Source organism: Phocoena sinus, chromosome 5, assembly GCF_008692025.1.
Source record: "Phocoena sinus isolate mPhoSin1 chromosome 5, mPhoSin1.pri, whole genome shotgun sequence".
Lineage (NCBI taxonomy): Eukaryota > Metazoa > Chordata > Mammalia > Artiodactyla > Phocoenidae > Phocoena > Phocoena sinus.
In genome coordinates, this window is record NC_045767.1 from 33,837,094 (window position 1) to 33,858,306 (window position 21,213).

Genomic DNA, 21,213 nt, shown 5'->3' on the forward strand with positions numbered 1-21,213 from the left:
ACCATCATTAATTTCTTCTCAGCTATATTAGCATACTTTTCAGTCTTTTAGGGTAGAATAATTTACTGTTTTGAGGCTTATAGTGTGCTAGAACTGGCTCCTCTTGGCTTGGAATAGCTGAACATTTCTTCCCAGTTCCACGTTCAGTGATCTCACCTTGGTAGCTTAAACTTGGCCACAGCAGGAGTATTTAGAAGTAGACAAACATCATAAATCACAGTTTTCTTTTTATTTTTTATTTTTTTGAAAGCCAGTCAATAATATTTACCAAAAAACTACTGATTTTAACCGTCCTGTGGTCATTATATTATCTATAGATTATAAATCATGAAGGTAAAAGGAATTTAAAGATCATCCAATACAAGCATCATTGTCCAAACAATAAGAACAGTGAAATGAGTTTGTAAAACTCACATAGCTAGTAAAAGACATATCCAAAATTACAATTCTGCTTTCCTGATTCTTAACACATTTCTCTGTCCACAACATACAGATAGAGAAGGGAAAGAACACCAATTTCAACCCATTACACATCTATTACAGGTCAAATTTAGGTCAGGCCTGTGTTATATTAAGGCATAGGATACAAAAATGAAGCACAAAATAATGTTGATTAAACTCACTGTTGACTCTATGACATTCGTAGATGTGCCACTTAGTATCAGCTCCTAGCAGATGCCACTCTCACTGCCCCTTCCATATCCACCCACTCAAAAGTAAAGATTTTCAAAAAAAAAAAAAATGCAGTTAAGTATCTGCATTCCCCCAATCTGAGGGGAGAACCACTGTTCTCAGGAACTCTTGCTATGTATTAAGTTACCTCTTCAACTTCAAGACAGCATTACCCAGAAAACACATCTCTGGTAGAGAACCACATTGTTTCTGTCTACAGTCAAGTCCTCGGTATATCGGGTCAAAGTTGGCCTTTAACCTTTGTCTTCTATGTCTTTGCCAGGCACCAGGCTCGAAGAATTGGAAATAAGTCCTTGTATCAGCCTCCCAGTCAAGTGTGGAAAGCCGAAGAGGGGGACTAACAAGGAGACAAAGTGGTTAGCTAGTTTCTAGGTCTATTAATCATACAAGAGAAGAAATAGGGGTCAGTTAGGTCACTTGCTAACCTAAAAAAAAATTACTTTTATGCCTAAGATAAACAATCCTGATAATTTATTACTTGTTAGATATCATATCTTTTCTAAAATTATCTTTAAGATCATTAATAATCCCGTGTACCTTGCATTCATCACCATGGACTCCATATAGGGTCATTAAGGACCTGAAAGGCATGTGAGGAATATGACCACTGGATGGAGGCCAAATGACATGGTGGGGGGGAATTTGCATACTAACGCACAACCAAGAAAGAATCTTTTTTTTAATGGGTAATGAATCTCTGCACTCACAAATCATCATTAATTATGTATACAAGATTACAGGATAAAGCATCTAATGCGGTGCTCAGTGTGACCATTTTAACTCCTTATTCAGAGCCTGATTCCTGTTTACAAAGGAGGTTCTTGTCCCAGAAGTGTTATCCACCCCTGTCCATCTGCCCTAGCGTGACTGCTCTGCAGAGGACTTCCTGAGATTTGCCTTGGCATGAAGGCCCACGCTGAGCAACTAGTGGAAACAGGAAGAATCCATTTCCACTGATCTACCCATTTACCTCGGTGTAGAAAAAAAGAGTTATAAAATATTGATTCAGAGCTAGGAGGTTAGTTTGAGTTATGTACTTTCTTGAATTAATCTGATAGAGGCTGATCAGTGTTAAAAAGTTTTTCAACCCTACTTTGGGGCTACTACAACAATGACCGTATAGCCCCCCTAAATTGTGGTTTATCTATGTTTAGTTTGTAACAAGAATCTTTTTCATATCAACATGCCTTATTGTTGATGTCAGGTAGTCTTGATTTATGCCAACATTTTTTTTTTTTTAACATCTTTATGCCAACATTTGATGCCTAAAAAGAGGCATGAGATGAGTGTTTTCTTGGTAACAAGGTAATTTTTAAAAATAGCCCTCCCACTTTTTATATTAAATGAACTAATATGAATCCTAATGAGATTAAGTCTAACAGCATCCCAGGTAATAGAGAAGGACTGGTTCAGAAGAACTAGTTCAGAAATAAATATACCTATAGATATTTATCTGGCTGCTGGTTAACTAATGTTTTACAAAACTTATTGGGCATGAAATGTGCTGACTAGGCATTTAAGCACATATTCCAAAATACGTTTACTTGTAAATCACATGTTTTTTAAAAGTGTTTATGTGTAAATGAATGAAATAATTTACACGAGATGATTTTAATAAATAATTTACATCTTAACCCACTCATTTCAGCATAAATGCTGGAAATGTCATTTTAACATGAGTTTTATGCAGCAATATAACTATTTTAAAATTTCAGTGGTGACTTATATAACTTACATAAAGCAAGACTTTACATACTCGTACAGACACTATCCCGTAAGATGACAATAGCTCAAGCAGAAGCTGACTATACTAAGTGCCTTATAAATAATTAATTGTATGACACTCAAGTGAATTTAAAACTGCCCACTTTGATTAAGTGAAATAATATAAAAATTCATATTGAAGTTCATTATTGTCAGCTAAATTAATTCTATTAAATCAAAAAGAATAAATTAATGAGGAAATTAATTGTTGCAATTATTTAGCCCTCTTAATTACCTTGTCCTGCCTAGGACATTAACTGAGCCTTTTAAAAAGGTGCTAGGCATTTATTGTAGAGCCTGATTGAAATTTTATTAGGATATTATTACTTACCAGCTAGAATAAAAAGATGATTTTTAGGATCTAAACAAAATGCTAAATTAAAATTTTATACAAATTAGTTGTATAAAAATTACCAAAGGGTCCCACTGGCAGCTCTAAAGGCTGTCATTCCCAACATAGACCCTTGACCTGATAAATCTTGGCTCCGGGTCATGTTTTTGTTGCCCCATGAGAGCACATGAGTGATTCAGTTATCTCAAAGGCAGGTAAAACCTTAACTCCTCCATGATGCCCTGCCCCTCACGCAGCATGTGTATTTTTGTTTAAACCAGATCTTGGAAGGCTGGAATGAGGAAGAACTGTGGGCTGGGCTTTCAGGTTGGCTGCCAATTGTTTAGTGCTCATGGTTGAGAGAAGGGTTGAACTTTCTCAAGGATCTTTCCTTTCACAACACTAAGTACCCTTAAGCCCACCAGACTCATGGTAAATCCCGCTTCCTGTAGCACTATTTAGGAAGCTCAACCTCCAACCTCCGTAGCCATCCTCAGAGCAGGGCCTCCCAATCTCCCCTGTCAGGATTTAACCTCCAGACACCTTGAGAATAAGAAATATGTCTCAAGATCTCAACACTATCACATGAAGAGTAAATTGTCAAAAGACCACCCAGAGAAAAACTATGCATGTTTCAGAAAGAGGAGAAAGAAGAGAGTTTTCCTCTCCCTTAAGAAACCACAGATTAGAGGGAGCGTACAAGAAGAGGAGACCAAGAGTAAGAAAGCCTGGAAACTTCTGGCCTCTCCAGTGACCCTCAGTGTGTCCCTGTGCGATTCACTTAGGCTCTCTAAGGCTCTAGTTCCTCATGTATGAAACACGGATAATAGCAGTGATCCAGCCTGTCTCCCAGGCTTATGCTGAAGCTCATGGAAAAGCATTTTGTAAAAGGAAAAGTCTTTTAAAAATGTCCTAATTGTTCTGTGAAACTATCAAGCCAAAATTTTTATCTACCATGTTGTTTTCAAATAAGAAATTTTGACACAAATAATAATTACTCTTACAATCCATATATGTGGTCCTATTATACAATATACACGAAAGGGAAGACTATGAACAGTGGTCAGATTGTACACTACACACTTGCTACTGTTTGATTAAAAGCAACCATTTCTGCTAAGTTAAGTTTTATCCAAGATCCTTTCAGATTTCTCTTTGTTTTCTATACTACCCTTCCCCTAACCCAGTTTTACCAACTTAAAATACCCTCTTTTAAGAATAATCTAAATTCTCTCTTGATAAAATCTGGCAGTTTCAGCTTTGCCAATAGCCATCTACACTTAGATGACAGAGATTAAGTTTATTTCAAATCCATTCTTCCCTTCAGTTTTATCTCCCTTCTCTCCTGGACTTCAAAGCAGCTTTGTGGTTTGCCTTGCAGAAAATCAATGGTTGGGAGATGAAAAGCAGCTCTTGTTTATCTCTGCTTGCTGAAGGTCATTCTACTCAGTAGCATCTGTGTGAGATCCACAGCCATTTTTCCTTACAGAGGAAAGAAGTAAATTGAATACCTGCCCGAAAACCATTATAAGGAGAGAGTGGTACCCATTTTAAATGGGTAGGATCACATCAAAACAAGAATATATTAACATGAATAAGTAGAAGAATGGAGTACTGGTGTTAGGATTATAAATTTAGACTGTTATTAAATATGACCATGATTTTTAAAAAAAGCAATCTGTCTGGACTTAGTTATGGGGTATAAAACTATATAGTTTATCACATTCTCTAATAGGCACCTAAGAAGTTATTTGAATTTAGTGGGCTTTGAGGATTATGATTAAGAAAGGGCATAAGTGAATGAGTGTGGGTGGGCATCTATTTCTACATAGATAAGTAAAAGCATTGTTTTCCTTGGTTTCCTTCTCAGTTAAACAGGATTAATCAGTGCCTGCTTTGCAAGCTTGGTGCGAGGAGTAAAGACAAAAATGATTGTAAGGCATACAGAACTTAGCACATAGAGCACATAAAAATAGACATAGCCATTTTTATACCTTTTATTGTTAACCTACCACAGGAAAGCTTTTTACCTCATCATTAGTTCACCCTTAAAAGCACAATTTCATGATGTCTCCATACTTGAAGTCTTTTTCCACTCATTATGTGGGAATTAACTAGCCAAAACAGAAGAGGTGTTAAGGCTTCCAGTGGGCACGATGAGGGCCAGAGAAGAAGAAGGAAATAGGGCCCGCCCTTTTGAAAGCTTACCCTAAAATGAGGGCCATTGGGAGGCCGTGAGTGTTAAACAGCCATGAGCTGGACACTGTCGAATTCTGTGCAATTCTTGCTGATCTTTGGGGAAATAGCACCTGTTTGCTGGGGTTATTTGTCAGGCATCGTGAGAGCCGTCAGGCATTTGCCTGCTGGAAGAAAGACACAGCAGTAGCCAGCTGCTGCTGCTACCGGACAGAACCTCTGCAGAACCTCTACCCTGCAAGTGTGAGAAGCTGTGCAATTCTGCCTTGGTAAGCTTTCCCACTAGCTCTGACTTCCTAGCTTCAGAGACGCTATTCTGAGTCAGTTGAATGGAGTAGCAAGCTGAAATTCCCTTTCGGCCCCGGCCTATTGCCAACATATTCTCTTGCCTTTATCCTTAACATGCGTGCATTTCCTAAAAGCACAACGAGTTAACTCTACTGCAGGGGGTGATGGCATGAGTTCCCGGGCACCTCAGCGGGGGAATTTTATCTTGATGTGCAGGTTAGCACATGATTCTGACGCCAGTGGGCAACATAAGTGCCGTGATAAATCTTCCCTCTGCTGCTTAATTATTGATATTCGTAATGAATTCGTATTTTGACTATCTGAGGATTCATGGGCTCAGGTAAGAGGAAAGTAATTTTAATTCACAACATTGTTGCTCCCTTTCTGTTTCTGTTCTAGAAGCAGTCTAATTGCTTAATCTAAAGAAAAACAAAAACAAATACACACACAATTATCCCTTGGAACAAGTTTTCTATTGGGACTCAAGTTTAAAAACTACCTAAAATGTGTCTCTTATTACAAACACTCTTGCTAAATAAAATTGGAGCTAAAAGTTAGCAGGTTAATTGTTTATTTTTATTGTTGCTCTATATCTTTTCTCAAGGAAAAGTACTGGCAGATCATCTAGGAATTTATTCCCTAAGAATACTTTGATATGTTTAAATGCATTTGTAATGGGTGAAGGAGGAGCGACCGCTCATTTTGCGCTGACAGGGTGCTCTAATGCGGCGTGCGGAACAGCATGACGCAATACAGCAGAATGTGTGCATGAGAGTCATTAGATGGGAACCTGACTTTCCCCTTCCTCGCTGTGTGACCTGGGACATTTAACGTCGCTGAGCTTCTGTTTCTGTATCTGTGAAGCAGGTTTAATAACCATACGTGCTTCTCAGGGCTATAGTAAAGATAAATATGATCATGTATGTAAAGCCCTTATCAAAGTGCCTAGCACACAGGAAAAGACTCAATACACGGGGCAGCTAATATTATTAATAATATAAGACACCATGTGCCCACGCTGGTGTGTGCTTTTTCCAAATTCTCGTACTATTGAATGTAAGCAGTGGTGAAATTGGGCAAGCAAGATGCATTTCTTGGCTACTAGAAGTAGCTTCCTTTATTCATGGCGTCTACAGACCCAGGAGGGGCTAGAAATACAAAGAAAAGGAGCAGCTGCCAGCAATGCCTTCAGAGGAGTTAGAAGACGGCCACGGGAAGGTGGGTCACTGTGGAGCCAGAACGCAGAAAGCAGCCTGGGTTTGCTGGGGGCGGCGGGGAGACCATGTTGCTGAAACCTAGTGAAGAGTAGGAGTTTTACTCTCTCAGGCAGACAAGGAGGGCAGTGCCAGCGGAGGAAAAAGAATGCCCAGCTCTAGGAGATGAGGGGAGCAGTGGGGAATGGAGGAGGGGGCACACTGCTTGCCCTGAATACTTACTGGGCCTGTGTAAGGACACAAACGGAGGCCCTTCTGCAGTGTGCGCAGCAGGAATGCCAGGGTTCTGGATTTCTGGATTGGGGGCAAAGTGGGAGGTGGGGTGAGGGCACAAGCTCAAGTTGTACACATCCCTCAGGGAGGGGCATTTGGGGGGATGGGCCTGGACTAAAGCATGGAGCAGGACCCAGAGCGGAGGCCATTGATGAATTCTGAACAGCAGCACGATCTGATCGATTGTAAATGTTAGACATGTCAGCCTCTCTTATAGCAGAGAAGAGGATTGGTTGGAGGAAAGACCTGGGGGCAGGGAGTCCAGTGAGGCTTCTGTCCATGTGGGGACAGGGAGAGAGGAGGGGACGGGGATTTAGAGGGGACCAAGTGTCTGAAGTAGAGGAACAGTGGGCATGGAAATGGAAGAATAGAGACAGAAGAGAGAAAGGATAGGGAGTCAGCAGGACTTAGGAACTGTTTTAAATGTCTGTGGGTGTGGGTGAGGGACCAGAAGGATGATAGACAATCCATGCTGGTTGTCTGGTTTTAGGCTTCTTCAAGAAGCAGTGCTGGGCTACCCTGGTGGCGCAGTGGTTGGGAGTCTGCCTGCCGATGCAGGGGACACGGGTCCGTGCCCCAGTCCGGAAAGATCCCACGTGCCGCGGAGCGGCTGGTCTCATGAGCCATGGCTGCTGAGCCTGCGCGTCCGGAGCCTGTGCTCCGCAACGGGAGAGGCCACAACAGTGAGAGGCCCGCGTACCGCAAAAAAAAAAAAAAAGAATCAGTGCTCACCAAGACATGGCATGGTAGGAGGAGAAGACTGGGTTCAGCTCTGGATTTGAACTGCCGGGTGAAAACCCAACTGGAGTTGCTGGGAAGGAAGCTGGATAAATGAGCCAAGGGCTCGGGGCAGCAACCTGGGCTGGACAGACAGGTTTGGGAGCTTCAGCACATTGGCAGTAGTTGAAGACATGGATGTGGATGAAACTGGCTGGGGAAGATGTTAGTGAGACTAGAAGGCTGAGGGTGGGACCCGGAACAATACCTAACAAAGGATGGGCAGAGAAAGAGGGGAAAGGACTGGATGGATTGGAGAAAGGGATCAGCATAACAAGTGTGTGGAGTTTACTTGAAGAAGAAAAGAATAGTTAGGAGTGTCAAATGCTTTGAAAGGAATTTTAAAAAGGTTACCTTATCAGTTTAAGTGTCACCGGCTCTAGAGACCATCCTTAACCATTCTATTCAAGAATATCCCCCTCCCATTTTCTTTCAAACACTTACCCCAATTTGTAATTGTATCTCTATTTCTAAGTTAATTTGCTTAAAATCTGTCCCCCCCCACCACCACCAACTAGACTGCAGGCTGAAGAGAGCAGGGCCCTGCCTCTCTTGTTCACTCTATATCTTCAGGGCTTAGCTCAGTGTCTGGCACACAGTAGGTGCTCAATAAATGTACAGTGACTTGGCTGAGAGTAATTTCAGTGGCACAGAAGCTGGTTCCAGGAGTTGGGGGGTAAACTGAAAGTGAGAACATGGAGAAAGAGTGAGAAAACTGCAATTTCTAGAAACTTGATTGTGAAGGAAAAAAAAGAGAGGGCAGAAGCTAGAGGGAGAATATAAAGTTAAAGAGGAGCTTTTTATTAACGTTTAGAATAGAAGAGACTTGAATCTGTTTATATAATGAAAGAATGGAACTCACGGAGCAGAAACAACTGGAGACACAGTGAGAGGAAGGCGGGGATCCAGAGCAGGTGGACAGACTGCCAGGGACAAGAGATGGGATGGTTCCTCATGGGCAGCCATGGAGGAGGGCGCCGTGAAAAGCAGAGGAGAGGGTGTAAAATCTGGGTGAATATATATTGCTGCGAAAAAATGAGGTTGGGAAGAATTCGTTTACCCCAGTAGTTCCAATTTCTCTTGTAAAATAAGAACGGAGGATGGTGGCATGGAGAAAATAAGGAAGATTTGAATTACGTGCTTAGGAAAGGAGCAGCTAGAGGTAGGGCTTGTGAGGACAGGGACTTTTTCTGTCTTTTTACACCTGACCCTCAGCACCCAGGACAGTGCTTAGCTATGAATCCGCTGAATAAATAGATGAACGCTGTTTAGGTTATCAACTGCGGCACGACAACCTCTCTCTTTACCTCAAGTGCAAGGAATAAACTTCGTGCTTAAAACAAACAGCATATTAATATTTATATCCAGTTCTATGAATCAACCAGGCAGTTCTTCAGCCTTACGTGGTGATGGCTGGGGTGCTGGAAGGTGCTGGCTGAAAAGAGCCCCACTTGCTGGCTGGCACCAGATGAAGCTAGCTGGCCGCAGCTCCGCTGAGGCGCTTTGCTGGGGTCCTTGGTTCCCTCCGCGTCGGACATCTTCCTATGGCTGCTTGGCGTCCTCAGAACGGCGGCTGGCTTCCAAAAAGGGGCGGTGCGAGTGCAGAGGCCTCCCAGCAGCCATCTTGATGATGAAGACAAAGGACCACGTGAAGGGCAGAGCAGAGACCTGGAAGGATGAAGCCTCCCAACCCCAACTGCCTACCTGTGAACATCTTTGTGTGAAACAGAAATAAGGATCCATATCATTAAGCCACTGTTTTGCTTTGTTGTATTTTTCTGTTATAGGCAGCCAAACCTAATTCTAACTAGTACAACCAATGAACAAGAAGCAAGCAGAACCCATACCTTTACTATAGTCAAGAAAGGCAGTGCGGCTGAGTTTTTTCTATCAAACTGTCCCTCTTTATTATGAATATTTTGCGACACCTATTTTACTCACCTGTAATGACATAGAGAATATTACCTTCTGGCGTCAATAATTAAACACACACATATTGCCTTAACTGTAGAAAAACGATAAATAAAAGGAAAGGAACTCATAATATAATAACATATTTCATCACATAAATGCTAGAGTAGGACCACCCTAGGAGACATAAAGAAGCTTGTCCAGTGCTGACACCTGCATGTAATGAATAAGCTTGAATTTAAGGGAGGTAAGAATAATTACTCATATGAATATTAGGTAGGACACTCAAAAAGTATGTGAGGTGGAGAACTGTGGACTCTCTGACACATTCCAGGACATCTGACATTTCTTCCAATTGTCACAACCAAAACTGCCCCACAGATTTCCAAAATAGAGGCAGTATCCACTCATATTTGAGAGCCTTTGGTCTAAACAGGTTAGGAGCACCTGGGCTCTTTCCTCGGCACAGAGAGCTCAGGGGCTGGTACCTTCCCCTATGCTCGCTGCCTTTCTGAAGCAGAGGGCTGGCCTGCCTGTCATTGAAGGCTCTTACTCTTCTCCCTTCCTCTCGTCTCCAGAGCAGCTCTACTCAGGGCTCTCCCAGTTAGGAATGCCAGATTAGCAAATAAAAATATAGGATTCCCCAGTTAAATCTGAATTTCAAATAATGATGAATTTTTTTTTTTAGTATAAGTGTGTACCAAATATTGCATGAGACATGCTTACACTAAATACTTATTTGTTGTTCACCTGAAAATAGAATTTAACTGGGTATTCTGTACTTTATCCAACAAGCTTACTCCCAGTGCACCTTGCTCCCCTCAGGATCTTGGGCAAATCTGGGGTTTTTTTGTTTGTTTGTTTATTTAATACATTTATTTACTTTACTTATTTATTTTTGGCTGCGTTGGGTGTTCATTGCTGTGCGCAGGCTTTCTCTAGTTGTGGCGAGCAGGGGCTTCTCTTGTTGCGGAGCATGGGCTCTAGGTGCATGGGCTTCGGTAGTTGTGGCACGAGGGCTCAGCAGTTGTGGCTCACGGGCTCCAGAGTGCAGACTCAGTAGTTGTGGTGCACGGGATTAGATGCTCCACAGCACGTGGGACCTTCCTGGACCAGGGCTCAAACCCGTGTCCCCTGCATTGGCAGGCAGATTCTTTTGTGTGTGTGTGTGTGAATTTTTTAATTTAATTTAATTTTTAAATTTTATGCAGCAGGTTCTTATTAGTTATCCATTTTATACATATTAGTGTAGGCAGATTCTTAACCACTGAGCCACCAGGGAAGTCTGGCAAATCTGTTCTAAATGGCATGGATCCAGTGGTGAGTCTTTAAGAACTATGTACATAATGCAGCATTTCCCAAAGGGAATTCCATGGAGTATTACTTCTACACAATGCTCTGAGAGAAAAAAGAAGCTGTCTACCATAACCTCCTGGAGATTCATAATATATATCTCATAGTAAAGCTTAAAAGGACTCTACCAAAAAGATATTCATTTAATGACTAACCTAGCATTTCCTAAACTGATCTCACCTAGCACGTGCTAACTTCCTCAAGTACCGGTGGGTCACTGAACACTGCAGGAGGCTGGCTTGAGGTAGCTCCAATGCTGGAGCCCCAAACTAGTCCCAGGTGGCCACACTCAGGCTATGTAGTTATTGATTCTCTGGGCCTCAGTTTCTCATCTGTAGAATAAAGGAGTTAAGTGAGATTAACTTGAAGATCCCTGGAGTTCATGACATTGGGGAGATTCAGCTTTCACACACTTCCTTTCCCAGAGGTCTGTTCCTGTCCCATTGTTGCCAAGAGCCACCTTAAGTCAAACTGCAAAGTTGGAACAAACCAAAAGATCAAACCTCACACTACATAAGCTGTCTCCAGGAGCCTGGCTTCTCCATCCTAACTTTTGCTTTGATCCATCACAGGCCCAGTAGATGCCACAGTGATGAGCTCTTTAATTGCATAGGAAAGACATGGAAAACCCAATCATAACAGCAATAATTCAAGAGCCTAGCAAATGCCAGATTTAATTTGTGCTTCCCCCATAGCATGACAGATGATAAATATATGAGCGCAAAAGAATGTTCATCTCTGACAAAAGAACTTCAACACATTTACTGGAATCTCTAGTTTGCAGCAAGTTGAGTTCCAGCTGGTAGGTAAGTTAGTGTGTGTCTTCACATAATACGGAAATATTTGAGATGGTTTAGACTCCCAGGAAAGTCCTTTTCTCAAAGCCCATTTAATCCATGATGAAACTATAGCTCTGAGAATATTCCTCAAAGGCTGGACATGGGAAGGCATCCATTTAGTCCTCTTTCCCCCATTTCGTCTCCCCGGCTTTACAGCTCCTCTTATTTCACCATTCAGACTTACCACACGTCACTAACTTTACCAATTCACCAAGGGAAAAACATTGCTATCCCCCAAATTAATGCTTTCTGTAGTCAGAGGGAGAAGGCCACACAAATGGTCATCGTCAACGTTTAAGCGAGCTCCACCCACCCCACCCCCAGAATGGTGTTGGTCAACCACTCGTACATAAGCCACATGCAAGTCTGAAGTTCCTAAGTCAAATCCTAAATTGCCAGAATGCAGGCAAGTAATGTCTGCTTTAAAAGCAACACATGGAAGGGTCAGCTTTTCTCATCTATGCTGGTATTAGAGGCACCAGCTCGAACCTAAATTGGGCCCTCTGCTGAGATCCACATATGTCTAGGCATGTCTGTCCTGTTGGTGGGCAGGAGCTACCGGCGAGGTAGTTGTTGGGATGGGGTCCTGGGTCAGCCCAGTGCTGATCTAGAACAGTGGTTCTCAAAATGTATTCGTCGGACCAGCAGCATCAGCGTCATCGGAGAATTCATTAGAAATGTAAAATCTTGGGTCCCGCTCCAGACTTACTAAACCAGAAAGTCTGGGGTTAAAACCCAGAAGGGCTTAACGAAGCCTTCAGGTGACTCTAATAAGTGCTAAAATTTGAGAAGGCCGATCCTCCTACCTAGCCTCCTGACTTCTTATCTGCACTGCATGGAAAGAGACGGCTACAGGCAGAAGCTGAAAGATATGTTCTCGCATGGTCATGTGTGACCTGGTAGCTTGATTGTCGCTACCTAGGAGGTAAAAGTGACAGAACGGGGGAGATGGGTGGCCTCACCCACTGAGAACTCGGGAAAGTGCGGCAGTGGCTCAGCATCCTGATTTGGGCCACGAGGAAAGGGAAACCTTCCTGGCCCGGGCATCTAGGCTATTGAGAAGAACGCTGGAGCCGTGAAGAGGTAAGGAGAGGCATAGCCAGCCTCAGGTGGCTTCTTGGTCCCCAGCCAGGAAACCCTGAACAGAAGAGCGCAAAAGGGCTGTTCCTGAGGTCACGGGAGACCCCACTGGGGAGTATCTGAAACTGGATGGGACTTTAATGGAGCTGCAGTTTCTGGGCCATGAAGCCAGGGGGGAAATCTTGTGATATTCAGGCTTTTAACCATTAATCTAATCCTGTTAAGAGTGGGGAGGTCTGGGGAAGCTTGAGTTACAGGAGGAACGGAAATTCATCTGTAGTGTAGGGTTTAGTACATAGAAAACTTTGATGCCTTCACCTCTCTCTGATGACGCTGTGATATAAACACCAAACCAAGAAAATTCTTGGCTTAGATTTAAAAGCACAGAGGGACCAGTCTTCCCCCTATGCCCCACCTCCAACACGTGTACACACATACACATGGGTCTGCAAGGCACATTGTGGTGAGTAATTACTGAGGGCTTCCTGGCTGACAATGAAAGCCTGCTTGCCCAAGCATCAATCAGATCCACAGCTTTTCCTGACAATTACCCCACCAGCTTCAGCCCTGGTAAAATAAATGAGCCATTTAGAGGTTGCTGGAAGCTTCAGAACAAGCAGTGCCTCCTCAGATACAGTGGTTTGGCAATTTGGGGTGTCCCTGGGCTCTCACGAAAAGGGTATCACATTTCTGACCACTTTCCCTGTGGTTGGAGTTATTCCTCCTCTTTTGAAGGTCATAATTTCTGAAACAGAGTCTCCCTTTTCTTTCCTACTTGTTTACCCTCTTGTAACTTGAAGGCAATGAAACCCAAGTCATGGAAATTGTTAATTGCACCCTTCAGTTTCATTGAACAAAAGAACTGGTGAGGGCTTTGGCTGGGGCTGCCAGGAAGTTCAAGGCCTGTTTATTTGGCCCAGGGTGACTGGAGACCACACTAAATGTCTTCTCATCTTATGGAGTTGCCTCCTTCCCAAGATGTCAGCTTAGCACTCATATTGTTACTTTTTAAGTTACTGAGTATCTGGGCATTTTATTCTCCAGAAGGTATTTTTTAGAAAATTAACTTTGGCAGAAAGTGGGGGGCAGGGGGTGTGTGTTCGTGTGTTATAGTAATTCACCCCAGACACCATCAGCTTGGAAGTGAAATCTCCAGGCATTAGTCAGCACTGGTTCCTAGTGAGTGTATCACTTCCCTCAGGGCATCAAGAGATCAGACCCAGGAGACAAGCACACTAAAATTCCTGTCAATGGCTCCATGCCCACTACTTTTTGTCCCCTGTGGCTTTGTGCCACTGGGTTATGTAATACAAACCTCGTCTTGCTTGCTATCTTTCCTTCCCAACTTGCAACTGAATTTCCTATACTAAGTAGCGAAAAGTCAAAGAATACAAACCTTTTTCAATGCCAGGATCTGTTTGGAGCTCAGTCCCCAGGGAACTCGGCCTGAAGAACCTTTCCAACTACCCACCTGCCAGAGAACCCAAAGCAAAAAATCTTCTTCCTGTCATCTACCTTTCAGTCATTTTGATGTCAGGGCCTTAATGCTGGAAAAATGACAAAATAAAATGGATCCAGAGGGAGAGACTAAGTGAGCTACCACATCACAAACTCACCATTTTGAAGTAGAGACCAAGAGTTGTAGGAAGCAGTGAAGGCCACCCTGACAGGGGCAGCCCCTACCATGTGTGATGGAGATTCACCAGAGCCCACATCCCAGCAGGGGCTGGCCGGGGCGTGTGTGATCTCCAGGCTCCCTGTGTCAGGATGCACTGCTTAGTTCTGCGGTGGAAATAAGTCTCGAAACTGAGATCAGGTGTCTCCTGTAGAGGCTAAAACAGAGTTGGTAACAATGACTTCTTTGGTGTTCCGGAAAGGGACAGCTGTTGGCATGGCTCACGCAACTCCCTTTGTGAGGGACATTGCTCCATCTTCCCTGTTTCCCTTCCTTCCTCTCCTCGTGCTGTGTGATAAACAAACCAAACAGTATCATCCATTTCACCTTGAACGAGCTCTCTTATCCTCCCATATCGATGTCACTGACACTTGATTCCGAGGTATTGCGACAGATGATAAACAACTTTACCTTTTACAGAGGACCTAAGAAGAAAGGATAGTGAGAATAAGCAGGTTCATTGTTGACGAAGAGGCAGCCTATTCACCAGGATTCTTTTCCTTCCTTAGAAATGGCCTTGCTAATCTGGAAGAGCACGGTGATAGAGGTGGGGGGTGGAGGAGGTAGGGAGGTATCTGGGAGTTTGAGAGACTTTATTTAAATTGGCTGTGCTGCCCCTAAGTTGAAAGGTTTTCTGGCCTGATGTCAGTAGTGGTAATGCTAACTAATGGGCTGGGTTCCCATTCTGTGTTTCCCTTCCTAATCAATCCTAATCACATTTTGCTCATTCATGATCTCATATAACCTAGTGGTGAGATACAACATCCTTCGTTCTCAGACAAATAGTGGAAATAGTTATCAAGAAATCGATACTCCCAGTTATGGCTTCCCTTGCCCATTTTGTGGAAACCAGTCTAGACCTTTCCCTGAGACAGAAAGCTTGACCTCATAAATAAAGAAGTGAGTCCTGAGCCCAGAAGACGCGATGATTCTTACCCTTTAAACTAATTGACGCGGAAGCCTTATAGGGTCATAGGAAGGACCTGGGCTCCAGAGTTAGCCAGACTGGGCTTCAATTCCCAGCTCTACAACTTACTGACTCGGTGACATTGGGCGAGTCACTTGACCTCTTTGAAAGTCAGTTTCCCGATCCATAAAATACTCATCTTGTGAGGATTTGATAATCTAATTTAGGCTAAATTCCAGACACTTTCTCACCGACCATTGCACTTCCTTAGACCTTAATTCTGTTCTGTTCTTAGCTCCATGAAGGCAAGGATATTTTGCTTAATCTTAGGACCCATCCCATATTAAGCATTCAGTAAAAAATGTTTAAACAAATTATTTAGAGAACAAAATCCCTGGGATTTCTCTCTTCCCCACTCTATACTCCTTTTTCTTATCCCATTCTATACTTCTCCACTAGACTGCTGCTTCTGGCCATAATGGAATAACAGGGGCCCAATTTACTCTTACATCTTGTAATAGGTTGAATAATGTCCACCCAAAGATATCAAGTCCTAATTCCTAGACTAGTAAATGTTACCTCACTTGGAAAAAAAAGGTATTTGCAGATGCATAAACTGAGGATTTTAAGATGAGGAGATTTACCTGGATTATCTAGGTGGGCCCTAAATGTCACAACTGTCCTTATAAGAGAAACAAAGGGAGGTAACACAGACACACAGAGGAAAGGTGATGTGAAGACAGAGGCAGAGCAGGAGGTGATACAGCCACATTCTAGGAACACCAGGGCAGCCATCAGAAGCTGGAAGAGGATTCTCCCCTCGAACCTTTAGAAGGAGTGTCCCTTTGACATCTTGATTTCAGATTTCTAGCCTCCAGAATTGTGAGAAAGTAAATTGCTGTTGTTTTCAGCCACCCAGTTTGTAATTTTTTACAACAGCCCTAGGAAATGAAAACACACCTCAAACAGCTAAAAGCTGGATAAAATATGCAAAAAGGGGCTTCCCTGGTGGCGCAGTGGTTGAGAGTCCGCCTACCGATGCAGGGGACAGGGGTTCGTGCCCCGGTCCGGGAGGATCCCACATGCCGCGGAGCAGCTAGGCCCGTGAGCCATGGCCACTGAGCCTGCGCGTCCGGAGCCTGTGCTCCGCAATGGGAGAGGCCGCGGCAGTGAGAGGCCCGCGTACCGCAAACAAAAACAAAAAAAAAGCAAAAAAATGAATTTCAGATATTGGTCAACAGACAGTGTAAGACATTGATCGCTGAGAGAAGGGTAACAACTGCCTCAGCTTACCTCCTAGAGAGTTTCCAGGCTGCAACACAGGGAGAAGGTCATGGCTCTCAGAATCTGGCCATTTGGATAGGCATTCATGTGGAAGGGCTGGGTTGCTTTCCCAGCATTGGTCTGAGAAGTTGTTTATTGTATGATCTCCTGAAAGAGTCCTTTTTTTTTTTTTTTGCTTGGATAGTTTTTGATTTAAAAAACAAAAACTTTTAGTTAGCTTTTTCATAGATTGTGAATCTCATTTAACTTAAATTTGTGTTAAATTTGACAATTTTTAAAAGGGAAAGGGAAAAGGTTTCTTCCTGTAGGTTATGTTCTTGATTAACATGTCCATAAGCTGTTCACGAGTTGTTCCTTTAACGGAATGGAAAGAAATTTGAAACCTCTAGTTTGCAATATGACTTGCTTTGGGGCACCGAAGTCCCCTCACATGTGCTGTTTTCCTACTTCTCCACTAGGATATAAATTTCCTAAGGACAGGATGTCATCTCATTCTCTGCCATATCCCCAGAGTCTAGACTAATTCCTGGCACATAGTGAGTTCTCATATTTGTTTACTGGATTAAGGGACCAGCATCATTTAACTTAAGGAAATAAAACCTGTACAGTGCTTGGGACACAAGCACCAAAAATAGAATGTGGAAGATGGTGGCTTCTTGAAGAGGACTGCACAGTGCATTCGTCTGCTCACGCTGCCATGATGAAATGTCACAGGCTGGGCCTCTTACCCAACAGAAATTTATTTTCTCATAGTCCTGGAGACAATAAGTCCAAGATCAAGGTGCCAAAAATATTCAGTTTCTGGGGAGGCCTCTCTGCCTGGCTTGCAGACGGCTGCCTCCTCATTATGTCCTCAGGCAACCTTTTCTCTGTGTGCACTTGGGCAAAGAGAGCTCTGGTGTCTCTTCCTCTTCCTTTTAAGGTGCCAGTCTATCAGATGGGGAGCCCACACTTATGATCTCATTTAACTTTAATTACCTCCCTACAGGCGCTATTTCCAAGTGCAGTCACACTGGGTGTTAGGGCTTCGACACACATTTGTGGGGGATACAATTCAACCTATAACACACAGGTTTGTTTGTGTGTTTTTTTCTTCCTAGTAAATATCTAAACCAATGTGAATCTGGTCTACAGGTTTGGAGAAAGGAAACTATTTTTATACAAAATTAATCATAGTTGTTTAATATCATCAAATATCCAGGCTCCAGGCAGTATTCAAATTTCCCTGATTCTCTTGTTAAGTTCTTTAATGTCTGTTTTATTTTATAGTTGATCCATCCAAATTAGGATACAAGGAAATAAGGTTCATAAATTGCATGCATTTGTTTGATATGCTCTAAAGTCTCTTGTTTTTTCTTTTTCCTTTCCTTACAATTTACTTATTGAGGAAACCAAGTTGTTTGTTCTGTAGTTTCCCACATTCTGGACTTTGCCAATGGCTTTCCCATGGAAAAGCATATTTAACATGTTTCTCTATTCTCCTTATTTCCTGAATACTGTTGCTTTGACTGGAGGATTGAAGGAAATGGAACATTTAACTCCTAAAATAATGAAGAGGACACTAAATTAGAATTAATTAAGTATTTATAAAGAGAGTGAGGGTCAGAGGTTATTCTCCAGGAGCCACAGAGGCTCTGAGGTGGTGGAGGGCAGCTGAGGGGCTGCTCCAGCCTGCACGGAGCACACGACCCCAGCACCACGGAGACCCACACCCTGGTGCCCTGTGTGCTATGTGCGGCTCCACTCAGTGAGTGCCTGGCAGAGACCCACCATCTGCAGGGTGGCATAGTAAATCCACCTGTAAGGAAAGATTTGAAAACTTGGGATATTCTACTGTTGTCCCCTTGAAGGATGACCTAGAAGCCCGGATGGACGCTTTTCTCTTGTAAAACTGCACTTTGGGGCTTCCCTGGTGGCGCAGTGGTTGAGAGTCCGCCTGCCGATGCAGGGATGCGGGTTCGTGCCCCGTTCCAGGAAGATCCCACATGCCGCGGAGCAGCTGGGCCCGTGAGCCATGGCCGCTGAGCCTGCGCGTCCGGAGCCTGTGCTCCGCAATGGGAGAGGGCACAATAGTGAGAGGCCCGCGTACTGCAAAAAAAGAAAAAAAATAACTTAAAAACTGCACTTTGTAAAAATACATGAGGACAGGAAACAAATAAATGGAGCAATTCCCTATGGGACTGAATGAGACTCGAAAAAACTTCAGAGGATATGGCAAGACCTTCAGGCATACACGTGGCTGTCCTGATGCCCTTAGAGCCTCGTTATGATCACACATTTATCCAAGAGGCAGTAAGAGCCCTGCAGAGCACAGGAATCTTCAAGGAAAGGAAAATGGAAAGCTCCAGGCACAGCCAGAAGTTGTCAAATAAGACCATTACCTTGTCAAGTAATCTGCATGGTCAGACATTGGATAATTGAAGTCTGCCCTGACATGACTGCTGGACCCAGCAGCAGCCATCTGACCCAACAGAATCCCAGAGCTGACTTTAATATCAAAGGTTTCTTTTCAGCCTCAAAAAACCAAACTCAAACTGGAGAATGAACTTTACAACATGAGCACTGAACCAGTTTTGAAATCACAGAACATGGGAACCCAAATTGACATTCCATTTGCAGACACCTCTACTCAGTCCTACAGTTATAGAGGAAATTCTAACTTCCTGGGCCTAGAAAGGTTTGAAATGCAGCCCCAGACAGACCTAAACCTCTGGTTAGACAATAGCCCTTAGCTGCCTCTGGGATGTATTCTGGAAACACTCCAGCTTTTCCATGAGTCTTGATTCATCTGACTCAGAAACTCAACCAGAGGGAATCTTTACTACTAAAGATATACCTGCTCTAGAAAGCAAGGTCCAACTGATAGAAACACAGACAATGAGTACCGGTTTTGAAAACTTAGGGAGTCTGTTCCTCACCAACAATGAAACTTCAGCAATGGACGATTTTCTTTTGGCCAACTTGATCTGTTACATGTTGGAATCTCAGTTACGCAGAAACTCAGATTCGTGCGGAACTACACACAGTCTCTAGCTTTGAAGAGTCGAGTCTACCTATGCTATAACATTTACAATTTTCTTTTAAAATTAAAAAAGTAGAGAACAGGTACAACAGTATTATTTATAGTGAATGTAGTCCATGATGGTTGCTTTGATTCTTTGTAGTTCTTTGCCTTTTGCACTTGTAAACATGAAATTTGTATGTCAATGTGACTGTGTTATAAAGTGTAAGATGCTGGTCAATATATATTTTAAAAGGTTTCCAGCTGGAATAATTCTGGTATTTGATAGCCTGTGCCTGGAAATTTCTATCCACTTAGAGTAATGAAGCCATGAGATCCTTAATGAGAGCAATAAAAAATGCACAACACATGTTCATACATTTTAGTTTGTTATATTGCTTTGTTTAACAGATTTTGAAATGTAGAAGAGAGTAAAAGGCATATCTCCAGTTTTATTCCTAATCTATACAAGAAGCAAAAATATAATCTGTCAGGCAGCCCTCCCCTGAGGACTCTGGTTAATGTTTCCAAGTTTCTCTAGAAACAATTACCCTCATTTCAGAAATACTGACTTTCTAGTCTATACCAGATCCCACCAGCTCGTTTTGTTTGCAAGAAACAGGTCATCAAAAAGGAAAGGTCTTCCCTCCAGCCTTCCAACCTGCTTTTCAGAGAATTAGAGCCAGATTATCTGATGTATCTGGAAAGAAGCCTTTCCTGGTTATAGCAAAACCAGTTGTGTTCAAAGGTCTTGAATTTAGAGATAAATTAAGCACTTAACAGAGGCTCTTTGAGAAAGATTTTCTCCCTGGAAGTTCATTAGAGAATGATTTTATTAATGATCTGCTCGACAGGCCACCATTTGTTCAGAGGGTCATAGAATTTATTTTTACATTTTTTTATATATAGAAAAGTAGATAAAACATAAATGTACAATTAAAAACTAATTATAAAATGAACACTTACATCACAGATCAAGGAATAGGACACCGTTAGACTCCAGAAGTTTCCAGCATGTCCCTTCCCAGTCATAATATCCTCCCTCCCCACTCTCCTGACTTTTGTTATAATTACTTCCTTGGGACCTTTTCCTGTGCATATACTTCCCTTTGTTCATATCTCTCTTAAGATTTATTCCCAGAACTGAATATTGTCTTTCCCTAATAATCCAGTGGGTGTGGATAAGATTCAAGGAGAAATTATTCTGAAGCATCATAAAGATGTATCAAGATGCAGGCTACTTGCCAAGAGGGCAGAAGCAGAAGCGAGACAAGGCACCACTAGACTTTGTCTGCAAGGTGAATGTGATCTGACCACTTAACTATTACAAAATTCTACGTTTTCCCTTCTTCTCAGATGAACTGAAAAGTAATGGAACCGCTGGTGAAGGGAGCTATGGATGTATTTCTCCAACCCAGCAAATGGCCAAGCTTCGGTGCCTTCACTTAGTGAGGCTTTGCTCTCCCTGCCACATACTGTCTGTGAGGAAGGGGACAAGGGCGTCCTTTCTACTGCTGCTTGAAGACTTCAGAGTATGGTCATGCCTCTTTAGAAGAGCATATATAAAATAATGCTGGTGAGATTCAGAAAACCACTTGAGAGTTAATGGAGAACATTCATTCTGAAG